Below are 24,491 nucleotides of genomic sequence, written 5' to 3' on the forward strand. Positions count from 1 at the left end.
AATGGGCTTCAAAGACACAATCTATCCAAGATCTGAGAATCCACACTGAAAGGAATGCTTACATCAGATCCTGGGCCTCCCTCCTGCATGCTGAGCAGCAGTGGCTGGCTCTTGGACATGCTGACGTCACTGCCCAGCACTTCCTGCATGCTAAGCAGTAGGGGGCCAGCTCTTGGATGCATTGACATCCGTGCATCCTAATACTGAGCTGTAGGGCTGGATCTTGGATGTGCTCATGTCATTACCTGGCATCTCCTACATACTGCGCAGCAGAGGCCAGCTCTTGAATGCACTAACATCTGTGCTTAGCTGCTGACATCCTGATCTCCCACTGCAACATTGAAACTGGAACACAGATGCAAATTCAATGGTGGTTTAAGTGTGGAATTTCAGAACTCAGATGTAAAAGGGAGGAATACTTGCACTTAACAGTTCATTAACATTAGTGGGAGCAGGATGTTTTGATATTTTATTGTGTTCTAAGTGGTTAAAAATAATTGCCACATTTGATGGTGATAGTATCGTGTTATCTTGCTGCACAAAGAACTGTTTTCTTTTACTGTAAAGTGTCAATCTAGTCATTTTTTATTCTCTAATAAAATTTTTACAAAATAAAAAAGCTCCAACAGTGTTGCTCTCTCATGAAACATGCTACACAAGAGTAATTATGAACCAGTCAAAATGATGAAGCATATCTCTCCTACTGCCCCAACCAGACAAAAAAACAAAAAACTGATCCTGAATTATATTGTAACAGTCATTCATTACCATCAAGTACATCTTTGTAAAGAAGGTCAACAACTATGATGCTCATTAAGTGACATATTTTGCGCTTTAAGAGCAGCATTCAATGTAGCTTCGATGAGAGCTTCCTCTGAGCCACAGAAGATCAGATCAGTACTTGGTACCCGGGGCAGATGCACTACAAATGAGGTTAAAGAGATTAATACCAGTATAAAACCCCGCAGTATAAACAGTTAGGTTTCCTCCTGCACACAGTCTGAAATAAAAATATCAGAGGTATTTATGTGTGTGTGTGTGTACACAAATAGAAAGAAAGAGGGAGAGAGAGAAATCGATTGGGCAATGTGTGATTTGTATAAAGGGCTCTGTAGAATTTCAGCAAAACAATACCAAAACCTAATGTTAAATGTTTACATTAAAAATGAAAATTCTTTATTTTTGAAATACAAATGTTAAAATAAATGAGCAGTTCCAGATATATTCATCTACCATGAAGCAGTTCCAGTTGGCTCATGGATATTTTAGCTTTTAGCATTGATAAGTTAGACTTTTCAGTGTTTTCTGCGCCAGGAGTCCCCCCTGAGGAAGCCTTCACCGAGGAAACAAGGGCCTTGTTGGGGCTTTTTCTGTCAGACCCAGGACATTACACACTGCAGTCTATAGATTCTGATTGCACGGTGTGAAGGCCAGTATGAGCGTGTATTCAGTTTTCACAAGCATAGCATCTTATGCCCTCAAATGTAGCTAATATGTGCCTCCAAATAACATGCAATTGTTCATTTAAGTGTGGTGAAATATAGCAACGGCATATCACCTCCAGCTTAAAATGTTCTTTGTGTATAAATAGTAAAACAAGTCTAGTTATTTCGATCTAGCAGTACAACCTATTGCCCAGGCACTGGTAATTTACATTGGTTTGATGTATTGTGTTGATTTCTATATCCGCTTGTGTAAGAGGACAACAGCGTATTATATTGTATTGCATTTAGCGAGCAACATTTTAAGTATGATTATACCTGCTACAGAGCTGGGTTGAGGGGTAAGACGAGACATAATGGCAATCCCTTGATGCAGGTGGCAGGTGCTGCCGAAATGCTGCAGCGTCGGGTGTTCCAACTTTTACGACGAGTGCCGTTGTCATATTGATTGAAATGCCCCTGTATGCGGTTCCCCTTGCGAGGACTCCTGATCCTTGAAGAAACAGTAATGGAATCCATGTTCTTTTGCTTCTGTCCTGCGAGTCAGTGTGGAGCAAGGCAAGCTGCTGCTTACTTGAAAGTGCAGCAGAAATATTAGAAGGAATACCAGATAGTGGGGTGGTTTTCTCTCTTGGACCTGTGAGGTGGTATGTAGTATTGTGAGCCACTTTTGTTTTGGAGCATGCAACTTCACCTGTGCATGAATTGTTAGAGCCTTAAGCGGGCCCGTGTCAGTACTGACTTACCTATTTAACTGTACGTCACTGAAGAGACATATATTTGTTCTTGTTTTTGTCGCTAAAGGACACATGGGCTTTGTGAATGGAAGACAAGTTATAAAATAACTCCTCGCTTTTTTTTAAGATCATGAGTTTTTAAGAACATAAGAACATGCCATACTGGGTCAGACCAAGGGTCCATCAAGCCCAGCATCCTGTTTCCAACAGTGGCCAATCCAGGCCATAAGAACCTGGCAAGTACCCAAAAACTAAGTCTATTCCATGCTACTGTTGCTAGTAATAGCAGTGGCTATTTTCTAGGGATGTGAATTGTTTTTGAACAATTAAAATTGTCAGATAATTTTAAAATCGTCCAAAATCGTTAGAGTGCACGATATAATACAAATGTCCCCGATTTATCGTCAGGGGCATTTGTATTGTATCGTTAAATAGGGCACGGGAATTATTTGGGGGAGGGCGGGAAAACCGGCACACCAAAACAACCCCTAAGCCCACCCCGACCCTTTAAAACCAATTCCTTACCCTCCCGAACCCCCCCCCAAAATGTTAAGTTACCTGGTGGTCCAGTGGGGGGGGGGGGGGGGGGTGTCCCGGCGCGATCTCCCGCTCTCGGGCCATCGGCGCCATTTTGGCTGCCACTAATTAAAATGGCGCCGATGGCCCGATAAAAAAAACCCCACCCGACCCTTTAAATCGACCCCCCACCCTCCCGATCCAATTCACATTGCTAGGGAGGCCCGCTAAAAAAAACAAAACAAACCACCCGACCCTTCAAATCAACCCCCCCCTCCCGACCCCCCCAAAACCTTTTAAAATTACCTGGTGGTCCAGGGGGGCCTCGGGGAGAGATTTCACGGCATCAGCTGTTCTAAAAAAAAAAAAAAAAAAATGGCGCCGATGCCCCTTTGCCCTTACCATGTGACAGGGTATCCATGCCATTGGCCGGCCCCTGTCACATGGTAGGAGCACTCGATGGCCGGCCACTTTACTCATCAGCCCCTGGCCAGCGCCATCCATGTGCTCCTACCATGTGACAGGGGCCGGCCAATGGTACGGATACCCTGTCACATGGTAAGGGCAAAGGGGCATCGGCGCCATTTTTTTTTTTTTTTTTTTAGAACAGCTGATGCCGCGAAATCTCTCCCCGAGGCCCCCCTGGATCTCTCCTCTCCCCGAGGCCCCCTGAGGCCCCCCTAGACCACCAGGTAATTTTAAAAGGTTTTGGGGGGGGGTCGGGAGGAGGGGGGTCGATTTAAAGGGTCGGGTGTTTTTTTTTTTTAGCGGCACGGGCCTCCCTAGCGATGTGAATTGGAATCGGAAACGATTCCAATTCACATATCTTAACGATCAGATTTCCCCCCCCCCTCCCCCAGCCGAATCTGATCGTTAAGACGATCTGGCACACGATTCACATCTCTACTATTTTCTAAGTCAACTTAATTAATAGCAGGTAATGGACTTCTCCTCCAAGAACTTATCCAATCCTTTATTAAACACAGCTATAGTAAATGCACTAACCAAGTCCTCTGGCAACAAATTCCAGAGTTTAATTGTGCATTGAGTGAAAAAGAATTTTCTCCGATTAGTTTTAAATGTGCCACATGCTAACTTCAAGGAGTTCCCCCTAGTCTTTCTATTATCTGAAAGAGTAAATAATTGATTCACATTAACCCGCTCTAGACCTCTCATGATTTTAAAGACCTCTTTCATATTCCCCCTCAGCCGTCTCTTCTCCAAGCTGAAAAGTCGTAACCTCTAGTCTTTCCTCATAGGGGAGCTGTTCCATTCCCCTTATCATTTTGGTAGCCCTTCTCTGTACCTTTTCCATCGCAATTATATCTTTTTTGAGATGCGGCAACCAGAATTGTACACAGTATTCGAGGTGCGGTCTCACCATGGAGCGATATAGAGGCATTATGACATTTTCCGTTTTATTCACCATTCCCTTTCTAATAATTACCAACATTCTGTTTGCTTTTTTGACTGCCGCAGCACACTGTACTGACAATTTCAATGTGTTATCCATTATGACACCTAGATCTCTTTCTTGGGTTGTAGCACCTAATATGGAACCCAACATTGTGTAACTACAGCATGGGTTATTTTTCCCTATATGCATGACCTTGCACTTATCCACATTAAATTTCATCAGCCATTTGGATGCCAATTTTCCAGTCTCACAAGGTCTTCCTGCAATTTATCACAATCTGCTTGTGATGTAACTACTCTGAACAATTTTTTATCATCTGCAAATTTGATTACCTCACTTGTCGTATTTCTTTCCAGATCATTTATAAATATATTGAAAAGTACAGGTCTCAATACAGATCCCTGAGGCACTCCACTGCCCACTCCCTTCCACTGAGAAAATTGCCCATTTAATCTTACTCTCTGTTTCCTGTCTTTTAGCCAGTTTGTAATCCACAAAAGGACATTGCCACCTATTCCATGACTTTTTACTTTTCCTAGAAGCCTCTCATGAGGAACTTTGTCAAATGCCTTTGCAGCGAGAAATCAAGATTTTTTCTTTGTTTTTGAAAAGAAGCTTTCAGTGGACTTTTTTTTTCTCTTTTTCTGTGTTGTCCTTTGTTTGCCTATGTGTATAGGTTATGGGATGTATTTAGTATTTAAATTGTTTTGTCTTGTCTATAGTGTGTTATAATGCTTTCTATAATAGGAAAACAACATTTAAGGTGTTTAGTAAGTGGACCTTTGTGGATTATTAGTTGAGGAATGTTGAGAGAATTTTATAGACTATTCCTTTAGTAAGAGATTTTTGACAACAACATACTCAAATTAATAAAAAAAAAATGTTGTGGAAAACATAGAACTGTGTGTTTGTGAGTGTACATTGAGGACTGCTCTTTTAGTTTATTTCGATGATTATATCCAGAACTGCTCTTTTTTAATATTTGTATTTAAAAAATAAAGTATTTTCATTTTTAATATAAACATTTAACATTGCTTTTTTCCCTTTTAGGTATTGCTCTATATATATATATATATATATATATATATATATATATACACACACACACACACATACATATATGTATACATTCTGCTGGACCTCAAATGCCTTGTTTAATGATTAGAATATTTTAGAGGAAATTATCTATCTACTCAGAAGAAAAGAGCCTACTGTAGATTTCAATCAAAAAAGTACAATTCTGATACATATTAATGCATGAGTTCAGCCTAGGGTGATTCTACATTGCATAGAGGGAAAAGGGCAATACTATTAATCAAAATCTATCCAAATCTTTAGCTGTCTTACCTTACTCTCTCAGGTTTCTCAGATATTTGGTCTTTTACTCTGTTTCAGTTTTCTTTAATAGTACCCCTCTGGTTATCTGACTTTCCATTAAAAAATGATTAGAATAATCAGCCTGGAATCATATTCCTTACTGAAACTGTAGAATAGGAATCAACTACCATCCTTGCAGGTGTTTCAAATAACTAAAATGAAAAGATTAACCTTATTTTATGTAAATTAGAACCTATGCATGAAAAATGCATGCCATACATACTGTATTAATTGTGGGCATCCTGGTAGAATGGAAAAATAAGCTGGTGGTTAGTGCAAGAGGCTGAGAACTAGAGAAGCCAGATTTCAAATACAGTTTCTCATTAATACACCTTGCAGCCTTCAGCAAGTCACCACCGCACACACCATTACATTAGGTACAAACAGGAAAGATAGCTTTCAAACATATTTGTACGGCCTCATATGTGCACATGCAAACTGTTGTGTGCACAGGAACTGTAATATGTGTGTAGTTTTTCACTCACGCACTTCCAATTTTCCAGAATGAGCCCCGCCCCCCTCGGCAAGAACCCAACTTCACCGCTAGGGATGTGGTCTGGCTGGCCTCCCTGGTGGTAAGAAACAAGGGCAAGATGTTCCCCATCTAGGGAGTATGGAGGAACAAGCCCACTATGAGGCAGACCTGGCAGGCCCTGAGGAGAGAATTCAACCACAGAGCTTCCTATCCCATGGATATAAGTACTTTGAGAGAACTAGGTGGGATGATAAAAAAAAAAAAACAAAAAAAACCATAAGAGCAACCAGGCTGCAAGTGCAAAACCACATGAACTTGGTGCAAGCTCATACACATTGCATGTAGCACAGAAGCCTGGTAAAGGTTTCATGTGTTAAGGTACACTGAGGCTGTGGGCACAGCTGTCAGAGCAGCACAGCCCTGCTATAACAGTACCAATGGCCTTATTGTACTAGGAAAACTCAAGGTGTGGTAGCACAGTAAAAAAGGGCACCAAGGCTACAGCTGTTAGCCTTAAAATGTTATTTGCTGTGACAAACCTTTTTTTTTTGGGGGGGGAGGGGAAGCTGAACTGTATATATTAATGGCAATGAGCAATCATTCATGCACTAACTGGCATGAATAGAAACATCACAAAGAAGGGAGATGAAACGTGCACCAAACCACAACACAACATTAATTTAAAGAAGGTATGGTGCAAAAATGTTCAAAAACTGCCTGAATATAAAAGTGGCACAATCACACTTCAATCCATGAAAGATTATCTTTTTATTAATAATGTATTTATTGTAAACTTTGCCAAGAGTAGAAGCAGCCCCTGACACACGCCGTGGTTTTGCATGTAAGCTGTTTCAAAGGGAAGCAACAATCTACAAAAATAGAAAACATCAGACAGTAAGACAGGCATAACTATAAAATGGACAAAAGCAAATATAAATACTTACAAATATCAATAATCATAAACATGTGCAATAGCTTCAAAGGATAATTCTGAACTCAAGACAACACTTAAATGGCACCAAAATGACCCATATATGAGCCCAAAGTCAATGAAAAGATCAAAAAAGAGAGCCAGTCACAGACCATCTATATCATATAGAAATAAATAAGAAATAGCAGCCAAATAGTGGAAAATGAATGTGAGCCAATCAATCTCAAGGTTCAAACCTGCATGACAGAGAGTGGAGTATAAAATTCCAATGCTGTTCAGAACAGACCAGCTGCAGGGCAAAATTGCCACTGCAAATCCAAGGTGAGGAGCATTCCAAAACAAAAAAAATGTAAGATCAGAAACATCATGCTGAAACTTGAGTCAGTAAGGAACCCTGGGAGGTTCTAAATATGTGCTCCTAAAATTACTATGGTGTTCATAAATTCAAATCTTTACTTTTCCAAGAGTCTTACCTATATTACCAGGCAGAGACGCTGAATAACATACACCACATCTTGAGAATTTGAATTAGAAGAAGCTTTTAGGTGGTATTGATGTCCCATTATCAGATGTAGAAAAGTAAATAGAGATCGTGAATATGCACAAGCTAGACAACTGCTGCCTGGTTTATGTCCTCTTGTGATTGGAGGAACAAGAATTGTGTCAATTTGTGATAAATCAGAGGACACCAAAAAAATCATGTAAATTTATGGCCACACTGAAAAGCAAAACAAGGAGCAGCTTGGCATATTGAAAGAGGAGCCAAAATAGACCAGTGCTTCTGAATAATGGTGCAAAGATCACAAGTGTGACTTGAAAAAGGTAAGACACAGGTTAATCTATTACAGTCTTAATCAGTACGAGGCAGAAATAGTAAATCCTGATTAATAAACAGGGCTTTCTTAAAGGCCCTCCTTATTGGCCTTATTCAGAAAAATTACAGGCCATAACATGGGCTGGAGCAATAAAATCCACATAAGAAACTCATAGAAGATTGAGTCTAAAGAACTGACCAGTTGGAATGTTTTACCTTAAAAACCAAGGGTGATTATACTGTAATAAAGTGTTTATCAATTCATTTTCTGAAAGTCAAAGAAACAAACTGGTGATCCTGAATCAAAATAATGATGTCAAGAAAAGAAATTTTGAATTGGATGTAACTGATATGAAAAAGGAAGGTGGGGGAAATCCATGAATTAACCAGTTGAAAAATAGAAAAAAAAACGGATTATTTGTACCTGTCCAAACCAGGAAAACATCGTCAATACAACAATGCCAAAGCAAAATGAAACACCAAAAAAAGAGAATCATATAAATAACGGGATCCAAAATTAGAGGCATAAAGACAAATGATATCAGGGGCTATAATGACTCTATCACAGTTCCTTGTATCTATTTATAGAATTGTCCCTGAAACATAAGAAAATTATTTGCAAGAGCAGTTTGTGTCAACTCAACCAAAAAAATAAGTCAGAATATGAAGATTAGGGGGGGTCGGCGCGCGCAAGGCGATGCACATTTATGCAACTTGCACGCGCCGAGCCCTGCGCGCACTGCCAAACTGAAACTGATCTAATACTTCATGTTAAACTAAGAAGTCTTGGACTTTTGGCAAGCCTTGTGGGGGTCAGGAGGGTCCCCCAAGACTTGCCAAAAGCCCCTGGTGGTCCAGCGGGGGTCCGGGAGCAATCTCCTGCACTCGGGCCATCGGCTGCCAGTAATCAAAATGGCGCTGATAGCCTTTGCCCTTACTATGTCACAGGGGCTACCGGTGCCATTGGTCAGCCCCTGTCACATGGTAGGAGCACAAGAAGGTGTGGGCCCATCCAGTGCTCCTACCATGTGACAGGGTCTAGCCAATGGCACAGATACCCTGTCAAATGGTAAGGGCAAAGGGCCATCGGCGCCATTTTGATTAGTGGCAGCAGACGGCCCGGGAGCGGGAGATCACTCCAGGGACCCCCACTGGACCACCAGGTACCTGTAAAAAGTTTTTGTGGGGGTCGGGAAGGTGGGGGAAGCTAAGGGATTAGTTTTAAAGGGTCGGGGTGGGTTTTTTGTTTATCGGCTCAGGCACAGCCGATAAACAAAACCGCGATTGGCCCAATGAAAAAAACCCCACATGTGAATCGGAATCCGAACCGATTCCATTTCTGATTCACATCTCTAATAGTTACACGATGTTAGGTTCCATATTAGGAACATAGTGGATAACACATTGAAATAATCGGTTCAGTGTGCTGCGGCAGTCAAAAAAGCAAACAGAATGTTGGTAATTATTAGAAAGGGAATGGTGAATAAAACAGAAAATGTCATAATGCCTCTGTATCACTCCATGGTGAGACCGCACCTCGAATACCGTGTACAATTCTGGTCGCCACATCTCAAAAAAGATATAGTTGCGAAGGAGAAGGTACAGAGAATGGCAACCAAAATGATAAGGGGAATGGAACAGCTCCCCTATGAGGAAAGACTAAAGAGGTTAGGACTTTTCAGCTTGGAGAAGAGACGGCTGAGGGGGAATATGATAGAGGTGTTTAAAATCATGAGAGGTCTCGAACGGGTTAATGTGAATCAGTCATTTACTCTTTCAGATAATAGAAAGACTAGGGGGCACTCCATGAAGTTAGCATGTGGCACATTTAAAACTAATTGGAGAAAGTTCTTTTTCACTCATCACACAATTAAACTCTGGAATTTGTGCAGTTAGTATAGCTGTGTTTAAAAAAGGATTGGCTAAGTTCTTGGAGGAGAAGTCCATTACCTGCTATTAATTAAGTTGACTTAGAAAATAGCCACTGCTATTACTAGCAAAAGTAGCATGGAATAGACTTAGTTTTTGGGTACTTGCCAGGTTCTTATGGCCTGGATTGGCCACTGTTGGAAACAGGATGCTGGGCTTGATGGACCCTTGGTCTGACCCAGTATGGCATGTTCTTATGTTCTTACTTTTCTATTGCACTCACAGGCCAACTATAGAAATAAATAGGGTATTAGAATCTACTCAAAATGCTGTGTTCAGGGAATCTTTTTGCCTCCCTTCCAACAAGAGTCATTTGCCTTATGGCAGCATCATGGCCATTGATGGTTGGATTACAATGCACATTCCAACACATACCTCCCTGCCAGTGGGCCTACCTCAGAGCCATTATCACTAGGTAGGTACCATATTGTAAAGGACCAGAATACAGAAGTCTACATTTTTTAGTAAATGAATATTTGGTCTTCCAACCCCCTACAGGAGGTGGGTGTCCCACAGCAAGGATCATATTCCTTTGCCGCCACCCCTCCCATAAATGGCATTCACTCTAACCATTTGTATGTTGCTGCACATTACCTCCCTGTGTACATAAGCTGATGGTTTGCCATATACCTTTTTCTCTTTTAAGAAGACACCAGGAGCTCCTTCTCAGATGAGGAAATGGTAGAGGAACAGTATCTGGCCCATACTGCTGATGAAGCAGCAGCGCTAGCTGCAGGTAGCCAGCAGCTGCCACCATCGCCACCAGCAACAGCCCAGAGCTAGCCCTTTTCTCTTGAGACCTCAGGTACAAGTCCTGAGGATGCCCAGTCATTGATAGGTGAAGGAGGCGAGGATCTTACTGGACTGTTTCCCCCCGATTCAGGCCAATACCTAATGGCTGCAGAAGTGGGCTCTGCAGCTGCAGCACCTGCTCCAAGTCCAGAGGCCCAGACTCTAGTGCAGAGCATCCCAAATGTTTAGCCAGTTTCATCCCTTTTAGCACTTGAAACTTCACATGACCCTAAAGGATAACCAAAATAAAATTAGCAGGAGAAATATCCCCTCCAACAATCATGCCAGTCTCACCCTTACCACACTTCAGTTGATCCATTCTCTACCTCTCTAGTCAATCCTCTCTCTCAAACTCCACCACCTCAAGAGAACCTCCTCTCTCAATCTCCGCCAATCCAGCTGATACCCTCTTACATCCCTCCTCTCACTTCTCCAGCTCACCCCTCCCTCTCACCTCCAAGTCTTTCTTATAAATTCAAACTGATTCTTTTACTCCCTTATGCCATCCCACATTCCTTGCTTACTCTTATCCCCATCCCCCTCTCACCTCCCAACCTCACCTCCTCCCTTTCCACCCTTCTCTTACATCCCCCCAGCTGATTCCCTCTACCCCTCAGCTCCTCTCTTAAATCCCTCAGTCAATCTTTGATTCCTCCTCTCACCCATCACAGCCAATCCCTCCCAGATGACCCAGCCCTAAAATACCTCCGCCATCTGATCCTTCCCCTTCTCTAAACATTCCTCTAGCGAGGGTCAATGACAACATTTTCCTTTGGACTCCGGGCCAAAGGTGGATGACAGCTGGTGAGAAGAAAGGGCAGGTTGATGACAGAGGCTACATTATTTTCTCTGGAAGGTTCAGTGGGGAGTAAAGAGAGGAGCCATGGCAATCTCTACCAGCCCTTTCCATCCATTATTTCTGGTCCTAAACCCAATGGTGATGTTCAAGTAGCAGCAGCATTAGTAATAAAACCTACTGCAGGGCCTGTAAGCTAGTGTAAACTCATAGGCCTGCAGTGACCCCCCCCCCCCAAATCCCTCCTTGTATAGGGCTTCCTGTTACCGTACAAACTCAGCAAGGGCAGGATCACTGCAGGGCCAGTGAGTGCCTACTATCTCCTAGGTCCCATGCTGACTTCCACTAATAATGTTGCTGCAGCTAGTACCTAAAGAGAGTGCTGCATTTGAGGCAATTGTGACCCTAGCTGAAGGTTTTGTGATCTCATTTGCAGTCTTGACCCCTAGCTCAGGAAGCCCTGTGCTAGTGACTGTGGGATTCACTTTCACGAATAGGGGACGAGTTAAGCAAGATGCACATCAGCCTCAGGAGGCTGGTGGCTGTGGTGGAGCATCTTGTGCAGACTGAAGAAGCTTATAGCTACTCTTGAGCTGTTGGGCATGAGGCGACCACCACAGCTCCCTAAGCCTTTCAGGACCTGTCCTTGTGAGGTTCCTGGGGTCTTTTATTTATGTAAATATGTCCTTAGATGTTTCCATCTCTGCCTGTTTTATGTTTTAAATAATATTTAAGGTTTTAAACTTATCTGTTTATAAATTATTTATAACTGTTACTTTTGTGTGTCCCCTTTTTTGGCATGATACATACCATTTTATTCCATGCCCCTTTTGGCACAGCCTACTACCCTCACTCTCATACCAACACCAACACACTGGCCTGCATGTAGTTAGGCATGTAGCCCTTACGTTTAACCTCTATCATCCATTCTTCTACCCTTACAGCTGGCTCAGTTTAGCTCCAGTTTAATTCTAGACATAGCTACCCTGAATATCCTTGCTGTAATGGACAAAATGCAACAGAGCTGTAAGTCATCATTTCGGTCTTACCTCCCTCAGCTGCCAGAGATGTGAGTGCAGTCAAGTCAAGATGTGAGTGCAGTCAAGAGGGAAGAGGAATAGCCTAGTGGTTAGAGCAGTGGACTATGAACCAGGAGACCAGGGTTCAAGTCCTGCTGTCGCTCCTTGTGACCTTGGGCAAGTCACTTTACCCTCCATTGCCTCAGGTGCAAAAACTTAGATTGTAAGCCCTCTGGGGATAGAGAAATACAGTACCTGAATGTAAACTGGTGTGATATCTCAATTGAGATCAAATGTCAGTATATAAAAATAATAAATAAATAAGTCACAAACACTGGAATAGGTTATAGAGGGGAAACATCTTGCCTTCTTCACCACTACTTACATCACATAATGGTGAGATAAGAAACTAAAATGTTATGGTCCTTTTGCCAACAGGAAATCTTCCAGCAGAGAAGAGGTGTTATAAAGATGTGCAGAGAGGAGCTCTCCTCAACAGAAGCTATTTGCATCAAGTTCTAATCATCCACATCTATCTCCCGAAAGCTGGTTATGTCAGTGAAAATAATAGGGCACCAATTTAGTCTTAGCTCAAGGTGATGATGGCCTACCTACAGTTCAACAGGTGGTCAATGTGAGTAGATGCCAGGGTGGGTCCCTGTCTCTGCCAGTGCTTAGAGCAGGTGATCCCACTGCTGCCACCATATGTGAATCCCTTGGAGCAGTCTGGGACTGGGGTAAGCCGGAGAACAGACCAGGCTGGAGTCTGTTTGGCTTTTCACCAGTTTATTTACAGATTTATGTAACAGAACAGAAGAAAATAGTTGCTTACCTCAGCAGACTGACAAGCAAAAGAAAACTTCCAAAACAGACACAGCACTTAATTACATCTTCCTTCTTCTTCCTGGGGCCTCCTTCTCTCTCTCAGGGCCTTACCTTTTTATCCCTTACCTCAGGAAAATGCCTCCACCCAAGGATCCCCTTCCTGTCTGTCTTAAGGTGGACTGGGCCAGATAGCTGGAGCCGGTCCTTTAAGGCAGTCTGAGGCTTTCTGTCATGTACTCTATCACAATACAATACCAAAATTTAATAGGATTGTATATTTGAGTTTCCCGTATGAAACAGCAGTTTGATAAAGCACAAATTACCAAATTAACTGCCCAGTAGGGCAATGATTTGGGACTTACTCTTGATGAAGCTCATATATTGGCTGCTTTTACCACTCTCTACACACATTTACAGCCATCTAATTTGAGGGAAATACAATTTAAAGTTTTACATAGATTATATCTAACTAGAAGGAAAGGTGCCCAAATGCATCTGTAGGGAATCAAATCTATGCATGAAATGCAATTACCAAAGTGGCAATTTTTGTGACATGTTTACTGAATGCCACAAGTTACAAGCATATTGGAGGCAAATCCATACATTATTAGAGCGTCTGTTGAGAGAGTCGGTTGAATGGACAGGCAAAATGATATATTTGCATCTGTTTGACAGATCCTTATCTCCTCCAGCTGGCAGTTTGAAATTCTTAAGTGTGTCATTTATACCGGCAAAGAAAGTTATTTTATTATGCTGGAATACAGATGAACTGCCTGCCTTTAGATCTTGGAATAAATAAGACAAGAAGACCTTCAGAGTCATAAATCTTTATTGATACAAAGAGGTTATTCTCAGCTTTGGGAACGTATGGCTAATATTTTATGAATACAGAGTCAAAGAAGGTGGTACACTATTACTCTATATATCAAGACAGATGTGAATGGGGAAAATGAAAGTAGAGAATACTTGGTTGGGGAGAAAATGAGGTCTTTGTAAGACATTCTAAAACTTGTGAGTTGTTAGTTTGCTAGTTTTACTATTTCCTGTTATAGTATTCTGCATTTTTTACTGTAGGCTATTTTCGATATATGTGTCAGTTTACTCAAAATAACAATAATATTATGAAAAAAAAATAAAAATCATAACTCCACATAACAACAAACTAATTAACAAAAATAAATTAATTAATTATTCAGCTAACTTTATTATCTGGACTGTGTCTGAATGTGGACCTCGTAATTTTTATATATATAACACTTGTCCTTGAATGTGTGTAGTTATATTATCTTTATGCATGAATTAGGGTATACATGTAAGTGCAGGTTTCTTAGCCTTTCTTCCCAACTGCACCATGCCAGAAGGAAAGGGACCCCTGCTTAGGAAGTCTAACTTCCAGCCACAGGAGGTGAACCTTCTTTTCAAAGGGGCCCATGAAGGGTCAGAACATCCTGTATGGGAAGAAGTCCAGGAAAGTGGAATCCTACAAAAGAGAGCAGACCTGGGAGAAGATCCACCATAAGCTGAATGCTGTCTTCCACAAAGATGTGCGAAGACCTCAGTCACAAGACCTTAGAGATAAACTGAAGGACAAACGGTCAAAAACGAGGGCAAAGGAGCCTTCTAGCCAGATAACATTCACCCAAGCAGAAGGGATGGTTCTGTGCCAATTATTTTTACACGCACGAAACGTGTGCTTAACTGTAAGTAAAACTGCATGCTCACCTGGACGCACCTTGTCGCATTAGCCTGTCAGTGCAGAATGGAAGGGATCGCATGGCTTGAGCTCATAGAGAGCTGCATGGTGCCAGCATTAGCTGCTTAGGGGGACTGGCCAAGACACTGTAAAATCCTCATGGCCCAGCAATAGGAAAACTTGGATCAAGCCAGCAACATATGATGGCTTGCTGGATGGACAGGAAAAGAGACAGGCAGGCTTGCTGGAGAGTGAGGAAGTAGTAGTGGCATGAATAGGCAGGCTGGCTGACTGGGGGAAAGAATGATAGTGATAGCACTGTCTGGTTGGCTGGCTGGGGGAGTGGTGGTGAGGGGGCAGGCAGGCTATGGGAGGGAGTGATAGTGGTGGTGCAGGAAGGCAGGCAGGCTGGGTGAGGGCATGGCAATAGTGGTGATGGCACAGGCAGGCAGGCTGGAGTAGCAGTCTTGCAAGCTGGCAACAACTGATGGTAGTGGCTGTGTGTGTGAAGACATGCAAGATTGGGGAGTGATAGAAAGAGGCTGGAGATGGGGGCAAGAAGTGAGAGGGGGCTACACCAGAGTAGGGGTAGGAACATCTCTCTCTCCCAGTTTAGATTTACCCTTGATATTGGACTTTGTCACCCAGATCCTGAAACCTTTCCCTTCTCCTATCTCAAATCATCCTCCCTCCTCCCCATCTCCCATCTCCCTTTCCTCTCTTTCCCCATAAGACGTCCTCAATCCTCCCACTCTCTCCACTACCTGTCCTCCCCATCCCTATTTCTTGCACCTCCTTCTCTCTCTTTCCCATCTTACCATCCCTGGAGGCTGGAAGAGAGAAAGTGGGAAAGCTACACTCTGGGTATGGGGAGAGAGAGGACTGGGGGATCCTGGTGCTGGGTAGAGGGTGTGGAGAGACAGTGGTCAAGGTAGAGCAAGGATTGAGGTAGGATGTGTTATATTGAGGTCACTGAGCCCCCATTATTATCTGCTAGATTGTAGGGATCCTGTTTGTTGTTTTCCCAATAGGATACGTTTTGGTGTTTTATGGCCTGTTGCAATATTTGGAGTGCTGCCTTTGCTGTTGAGTTCTGGGAGTTAGTGCTGCTATGGTATGACAAGTTTGTTACATATGTACTGAGTGGGGGTTTTTTTTGCAGGATTTTGTATTATTTCGTAGGGGCGTACAGGAATAAAATATTCATTTTTGTTTCTTGGTTCATTTTTAGGAGGATTTCCTCCACAAATTTCAGTTCATGGAATGTTTGACTCACTTCATTTGTATAAAAAAAAACCAAATCAAACGTTTAAAAAAAACAACAACCGAAAAAAAGAAAATGGGGCCTCCCAAGACCTCCTGTCCTATCCCCATTACCCATCCCTCCCACCCGGAAAAATGCTGGGGCCAGGATCCCCACAGCCCCCACTTACCAGGTCCGGTGGAGATCCGCAGGCAAGGTCTAGGTCCAGGTCAAAGCCTCGGCCATGCATAAGCCTCAGCCATGGTAGGCCACTGCAACCTCGTCCTCGGCCTACAGAAGACTGACGCCATGAGCAGTGACAATTTATGTTCTATACCTTCTTGCAGAAGTTGATACACAACATGACTCTGATGAAACAGGACCCAGTGGGCCGGGAAGACTGAGGTGGGTTCCAGTAATGCCACCACTCAGCCCAGAGAGACAAAGTAAATCAAAAGAAGAGGAGTCAACAGAGTCTGTAGCAGACCCAGAGAAGCATGAGAGGGATTTGGAAAGAAATAAGAAGCATATCAGGATTTCTTCCAGGATGAGCCCTTGGCAACCTATAACAAACCAGCTTCTCTGCATATCTTGGGGCAAGATGTTGATGAGGGGGAAGGCAGAGAAAGAGAAGAGGTCAGCTTTTCTCCAAGTGCTTATCATGATTTCATTTCACTCCAGCCATGAGCCGCATGCTGCTGCAAAATGAGAGTCACAGAACTGCTTGTAGGCACAAGGCAGGACATACAAGACCGCAAGGAAGTGGTACAGGAAGAGCTACAGAGTGAAATATAGGTGATGCAGGGTGTTTACAGGATGCTGCAGGAGGAATTGCAGTCAGATGATTTTTTTCTGCACAGAGATATATCAGAGGATACCTTCATACAAGCTACAGCCAGCATGGAATGCACCCTGGCAGCCACAGGGCCCCTGGATCCTGCATCTCCCTGCATCACCACCATGGTTTGTTCCTCCACCACCTGTAATTCCACCAGCCTGGTAGGAGACTCCCTCCTTATTTCCACCACCACCTAAGATGTCTCCTCCTTCTATGGCTCCTTCAAGGATGCCTTCACCATCAAAGCCTGCACCACCTCAGACAAAGGCTCCCAATTTCTGATGACACAAATGGAGACATCCCCCTCTGCTGACATGGGAACAGCCTCATTGTATATGCCCTCTGAAGAGGAAAGGCAACCAGTACAGCCAGGTCTTCATCCACAGGTCCCCTCAAATGTCAGCTCTCAGGATTCCCTCTCACCTCTGGAGCCTTCCTGTAGTTTTCACCCATTTCCTCTGCCTTCTGTGTCCATAACTTCCAAAAATACTGTCAGTAGTGAATGCACATATCTACACAGAAGCATCAGACTTGGGATATAAGAACATTAGAACATAAGAAATTGCTATGCTGGGTCAGACCAAGGGTCCATCGAGCCCAGCATCCTATTTCCAACAGAGGCCAAACCAGGCTACAAGAACTTGGCAAGTATCCAAACACTAAGAGGATCCCATACTACTGATGCCAGTAATAGGAGAGGCCATTCCCTAAGTCAACGTGATTAATAGCAGTTAATGGACTTCTCCTCCAAGAACTTATCCAAACCTTTTCTAAACACAGCTATACTAACTGCATTAACCACATCCTCTGGCAACAAATTCCAGAGTTTAATTATGCGTTGAGTGAAAAAGAATTTTCTCCGAGTAGTCTTAAATGTGCTAATTGCTAACTTCATGGAGTGCCCCCTAGTCCTTCTATTATCTAAAAGTGTAAATAACCGATTCACATCTACTTATTGAAGACCTCTCATGATTTTAAACACCTCTATCATATCCCCCCTCAGCTGTCTCTTCTCTAAGCTGAACAGCCCTAACCTCTTTAGCCTTTCCTCATAAGGGAGCTGGTCCATCCCCTTTATCATTTTGGTCACTCTTCTCTGTACCTTCTCCAGTGCAACTATATCTTTTTTTGCGATGCAGTGACCAGAACTGTACACCGTACAGTGTACACCTTACACTGTGCAGTCTCACCATGGAGCGATACAGAAGCATTATGACATTTTCCGTTTTATTCACCATTCCCTTCCTAGAAGGGACCCAGATCCACTCCAGGAAAACATCATTTTTTGATATGCACAAATATCACCTATCTTCTGGAAATAAATGCATCTTCACCTTTGCAAATGTCTTCATTTCAAAGTGTTCCTTTCCTCTATTGCCTGCTAGTGAGTCTGATAATATATCTCCTTAAATTCCTCCTTACTTAGGGGTGTATTTACTAAAGGTTTTTTCCCATTCTGCGTCTATGGGAAAAATGCTTAGTAAATGGCCGCCTTAGGTTATAGGCAGGCTTGTAGAGAAGACATCCTCCTGATCTGTCCAGTCAGTGGAAACATATTTGAGCAAACCAAAGGTTCTCTTGATGACTGCCCTGTACTGCTAGTTGACCTTGTTGTAGCAGGCATCTTCTTCAATCTCTGGGTATGCCAGCAGGATCGTGAGCCATCTTGTGAGTGGATATCTTCTATCACCTGTAGGGGAAAGAGCAAAGAAGAGGAGAATGAGATATCCAAAGCTGGTAAGCAATGAAGCTGTCTTCTGATAAATGCTAGAATGGCCCTTCTGGGCCTAAGCAGTAAGACCATCTAGAGTCAGAGGAAGAGAAAAGGGCAGAGGTTAGTTCCTCTGCCATTATAGCAAGAGCGTCTTGGCTTACCGGGCACTCAGTGCTATGAGAAAGAAAAGCTGTCCAGTTGATTAAAAAAATAAAACGGGACTGAAAAGAAAATACTTTGATTGAACACACGTTGATTCCAGTCCCTGAAGCAGCAGTTTGCGAAACATGGTACCATGTTGGGCCTGAGGTAACTTAAAAACAGGGAAGTAGTGCACTTTTTTATGCTCACCATTTTTTGAAAAATGTTTGAAAAAAATGTCTAATAGATGGATCTATGGTTAAAAGTGTGCCCCTCTCATTTATCGATGGAGCATAATCTAAGGCTCTGAAAGATAATAACTAAGGACGTTTATATGATGGTTCCACAAAAACATATAAATTGAAATCAGGCAAATATGTTTATTTTGTGTGTTGGTTATAATATCGTATTGCCCTTCAAGGCCTGATTTTTTGCAATATTATAGCAAGAGCAGCATACCCACCTAGAGGCCAGTCTTTGATAATGAGACTATCCTGGAAGAAGTCATAAATGCTTGACTGTGAAAGGATGTGGGTATTGCAATAGGACCCTGGAAACCTGGGTGCTATATCCATGATGAGCCCCTTGGCATTGCAACCACCTGCATGTTGAAATAGTGGAAGCTCTTGCTGTTACGGACAATGGCCTTGTTCTCTGCAGGTACCCGTATAGAAACATGAGTGTAATTGATAGCCCCCAAACAGAGGAAAAACAAGAATTTGGTAGAAATCAGTCATAATTTGTAGTTGTTGCTTTCTGCTTTGAGGAAAAAAGTTATATACTGCTGTATTTTCCTGAGAAATGTAGTCATAAACTAATCTTTACATACTGATATGGCAGACTGACTTATTCTAAAAGTGTCTGTAAGGTGCCTGTGGCAAAAAAGACCAGGGCCATAGTGACCTTGAGGTGTACTGGAAAGGTGTGGCTTATCTAAGTGGAAAAGCGCAGGTAACTGCTGGCATAGCATAGTATGATTTCCTTTATGAATCTGAACCTGTGCAAGATTTGCTCCTCAGACAGATCCAGAAACTGTGCCCTGATTCTGCATACCCTCTCTAAGCGGTACTTGCTCCTCCTCCTCCTTCTTTGTTCTCTCTCCTTCCTAAAATGTTGCACTCCAAGTATACATAAGTTTGTAATACTCGTTTTGATAGTTACTTCACTACTATTCATCGCCCCCCCCCCCCCCCAAGTTAGCGTCAGTCAGCCCCAGTGACACACACTTCCTCCCAGAAATGCAGTGCCATCCACTGCAAGGTTCCCCCAAAGAATGGAGGCAAACCTTGGATCAGACAGAAGGATAGATCCACAAAAAAAAAGTTAAATGTCACAGTTTCGCCTGCGATGCAGCCTCTCCGTGCCCTGGTCGGACATGCCTTGACTCCTCCTCACTTGCAGAGGCCTTCAGCAAGTCTCACCACCAGCCTTGCTAAGCTCTTGTCCCACCCAGGTCTCAGCCCTATGTAACTCAGCTTTGACAGAACCACCTTTCCTCTTCATGGAGTCACCCTCGGCTCTCTGACCTGGCTATTCTTGTCTTGTACCTTGCCTTGTGGTCTCCAGACCTTCTTGTTCCTTGCTCCTTGCCTTGTGGCCTGCTCTGCACCTTATCTTGCCTTGTGGTCTCCGGGACTGCTCTGCTCTTGTAGCCTGCCTTGTGGCCTTCCAGACCTTTCTGTGACTATGGGCCTTTGGACCTGTAGCCTGGTGGCCTTCACGGCTCCAGACTTGCTGCCTTCAGGATTTTGTGATTTTCTTCTGTGTTGTCTTGACTAGTCCTTGCCTGGTCCTGTCATGTCTGCCATGTCCATTCATGTCTCTGTTTGGTCTTGTCGTTCCCTGCACCATCCAGCCTTGCTATTGCCAACTCTGCTCATTATCAGTATCCTGCTCTTGCCCAGTATCCCTGTCTCTGTCTGTATCCTGTCCCAGTTCCTGCTCTCTGCACCAGCCTGTCCAGCCTTGTTCCAGCCGTTCTAGCCTTGTTCCAGTTCGTCTGGACTTATCATGATGTACTGCCATCACAAAGACCTACTGGCACCCAGAATCCAAGGGCTCAATCTGCGGGGGAGGGGGCTGGCCAGGCAGAAGACTGGCCCTTATCTAGCCCAGTGTCCTGCCTTGCAGTCCTGCACTGCTCCTGGGCTGGCTTACCTAGATCCCAGCAACCGTGACATAAAAGAGATGTCAAACAAACTTATGGGGAAGGTCAATGATTTGCCAGTTAGCCCCCTCACCTTCTTCCTCTTCTCACTAGGAGAAGCCAACATGCCAAAGACCAAGTCCAAAAAGACAATGAAAGTTTGAATTTGGCGTGTTGAATAGCAGGAGTAAAAGCACTCACACATTCTTGATGACATTCTTGCATGCATTCTTTATAGAATTGCAAAATGTGTATGAACATCCATGCCCTGACTCACCCAAACATGCCTCCTTTGTTTGTGTGTACTTTCCCATGCAAACACATGAGGACCTGTGTACTCGGCCCGTTTTCAAAATCACTGTTGTGTATGTGTGTCGAATGTACATGCATGTAAGGTGTATTTCACATGAAACCCCTTTGAAAATTCACTCCTTAGAGTGTTAGTCAAGGCTTCCTGAACCTGTCCTGGTGACCCCACAGCCAGCTGAGTTTATAGAATAACCTTAGTGAATATGTATGAGATAAATTTGCATACATTGGAGATCTCATATATGCACATTTACCTCATGCGTATTGTGATAGGTTACTAGAAGCTGCACTACTCCCTGCATGAAATATGCATCTCTAAAACTATAAGGCAGGATCTGGTTAGATCTAAATAAGGCTAAAACTAACATTGCTGCCCTGTGGATTACATTTCCCAGCTTCCCTACTAACTAGCTTCTAGGAGGATCTGAATGGAAAGGAGCTGGGACAGGAGGAGTCAGTGCTTATACAGTAATAGGCACTCACCTGTAATAAATGGAAGAATCTGCGCACATGGGTCAGAAGAAGGGAGAAGGAGATAGCACGGGAACAGCAAAGGCCAAAAGGGAGCCCAGCTGAAAAGACCACCAAAATGGATTAAATCCATGCGGTAATCAAAAAGAGCTGTATATGATGGGGGGTGAAAGACTGATGTGCACGGACCAAGAGCAGGATCTTGGGATAATAGTATCTGGAGATCTGAAGATGGCAAATTAATGTGACAAGGTGATAGCTAAAGCCAGAAGAATGCTGGGCTACATAGAGAGAAGAATAACCAGTAAGAAAAAGGAGGTGAATATGCCCTTGTACAGGTACTTGGTGAGGCCTCACCAGGAGTACTATGTTCAATACTTCAATTCTGAATAAAAAAAAAGGGGGAATTGGATTTAGACAATGAGGACCCTGACTTTTACGGTCTGGAGAACTGATAAGCCTAGGGGTAACCTGCATGGAGCAGCAGTTACTATCCTTAACAGAAGGCATGGGATAACTACCCTTAACTAATGAGCCTTGATGCTTTTGATGCAACTGCAACATCACTCTCTGCTTTGTTGATTGGGGGGGGGGGGGGGGGGGCCGGAGGAAGAGGAATTGGATTCAGATGACAAACAACATGGCCCCTGATTTTTACAGGTTGGGGTACAGATATGCAGACATAAGGGGAAAAGCACAGGACTGCTTCTAATGCCAAGTCCATAAGCAAAGCACATCAAGCAGCACTGTCAGAATTTTCAAGAAGGCTCATCATCCAGTAAAAATGTTGCTAGCAGTAAATGTAGGTTATCATGTGGCTTGGAGATAACTGCATGGAACGGCAATTGCTACCCTTAAGAGAAACATGTGGATAACTACATGGAGTGGCAGTTACTATCATAAGAAACTTGCTGGGCAGACTAGATGGACCATTTGGTCCTTTTCTGCCATCATTTCTATGTTACTATATATATGTCAGGAAGAAGAGCCAGAGTCTGGACCCATGAACATCCCAGAGCTTTAGCTAAGTCAAGTTTTTTAAGCTCTTATGAGGGAGACTTCCATTCCCTATTTAAGTAGGCATTAGGAAACACTGCTTTGGGAAATGAATACAAGTTTTGCAGAGATCTTGTGAGAAGCCAGACAGATTTAACAGTATAGAACAGAATTAAGCAGTGCTGAGCCCTCGTTTGATTTTTTTATTTCCATTTAGAAGAACAGACAGCTATGGTGGGTACAAAGGCTGTGTTCATGTTTCACAAAGAGTTAGAAGCTGATACCGGTTAAGTTCAATTGACAAGCTATGCACAGAAGTGAAGCTCCCACTGACTGAAGGACTGGCAGTGTTTGAAACTGAACTATTCCAGCTGGTCTGAACATTAGCCTGCATAGTTATACTTCACCTGGGAAGCTAGATGTAGGTGAATGCCAGAGAAAGTAAACTTATCATCAACTGAATATCAGCTGTCTTGTTTTGGACCTAATGAACGAAGAAGTGATAACTTGTTTAGAGGTTGCAGTTGTTTTATTTTTAGGGAGATTTTTTAGCCCAACAAATTGGACTATAATTGTTAGTTTAAGAACTATACTTCTGTCTGTAAGAGAGTTGAGACTGATGAACTTTAAAATGGAAAACTATGCATAAGACCCTACAGAATAAAAGCTATCGTTAACTGAAGACCTGCACTGCTTTGACTCTAAAGGACTGAATGATGATAGATTGTTAAAGAAGAATAATGAAAAGCTATATTTTTCCTTTTGAAGAAGAGAAACTAATATAGACTACTTAGAACATTCGAACTGAAACTTAAGGAGCTAAAAGTTACCACTTAAGGAATCTCAGCTGCCTTATTGACTTTAGGAAAGTAAACCAAAGCAAGAGGTTTGAGAGTGGCTAGTAAAAGTTAGGCATTCCTGAAAGCCCAGGGAGATTGGAAATGGATATATAAAAGGTTTTTGCACCTGGAACCAGAGTAGCTCCTGACTGAGTCTGAAATCTGATATTGAATAATAAAAAAAAAGGGGAGAAGGACATGAGTGGCAAAGCAATCCATGCTAAGACTGTTTCCCTTTGGGTGGTTCAGTGTTAGGCTTCAAATTGATGGCGCAGTCATAGGGTCTGTGTGACGGTAGTACGCCTGCAGCTTTTTTGGAAAATACATCTTGAAAAGATGCATATTGAGGTGGCAACCCAGGCATCAATGGGGTAGTTGGCATGCAGGGTATAGGAGCGACCTCCATCAGACATTTACCATGGCAATCTGGGCCCCAATGTGAAAGTTCCAGAGTTGCCCAATTGAATTGAGGCATATGCTGCTGCAGCCACGGTAGCCCCAGTACTATATGGTGCATGGCCTTCTCTAGTACAAAGAAGGAGATAGTTTCAGAATGGAGAGCACCGGTCTGAAAACACACTGGTTCAGTGAGCTGGGTCACTTCGCCCGGAAAGGGCTCCCCGTGAATCGAAGATAGGAGTAGTGGAGAAGTCATGGTGGTAGTGGGAATCCGCAAGTGCTCCACTAATCGTTGTAAAATGAAATTACCTCCTGCCCCTGAGTCCACCAGGGCAAGAGTCTGATACTCTAAGGGTCCACAGATCAAGGATACAGAAATAGAGAGTGGAGGAGATGGTGCAGTAAGACCTAAGAAGAGTCCTCCCACAGGACTTAGGTCTGCCAGTTTCCCGGACATATAGGGCATGTTTGAACAGCATGGCCAGCTTGTCCACAATACATGCAAAGCCCCAACTTCTTCCGCATTCTTCTCTCTTTTGACATTAAGTGACTGCGGCCTAATTGCATTGGTTCTTCCTCGCCAGCAACTAGACCCGAGGGAACAGGCCTGGGTGTGGACTTAACTCGAGCTT

The 24,491-nt window shown here is 43.2% G+C and overlaps 1 long non-coding RNA gene across 1 annotated transcript in view; it reads right to left on the reverse strand.

Moving 5' to 3' along the window:
* The window catches only part of LOC115086098, a 70,970-nt gene extending 57,818 nt beyond the window's left edge, over nt 1-13,152 (reverse strand). Inside the window, exon 1 of the long non-coding RNA XR_003855075.1 lies at nt 13,078-13,152. This is a non-coding gene — a long non-coding RNA (uncharacterized LOC115086098). The remainder of the gene's footprint in view (nt 1-13,077) is intronic.
* Between the last annotated feature and the right edge of the window lie 11,339 nt (nt 13,153-24,491).

This window comes from Rhinatrema bivittatum, chromosome 2 (assembly GCF_901001135.1).
Source record: "Rhinatrema bivittatum chromosome 2, aRhiBiv1.1, whole genome shotgun sequence".
In the NCBI taxonomy this organism is placed as follows: domain Eukaryota; kingdom Metazoa; phylum Chordata; class Amphibia; order Gymnophiona; family Rhinatrematidae; genus Rhinatrema; species Rhinatrema bivittatum.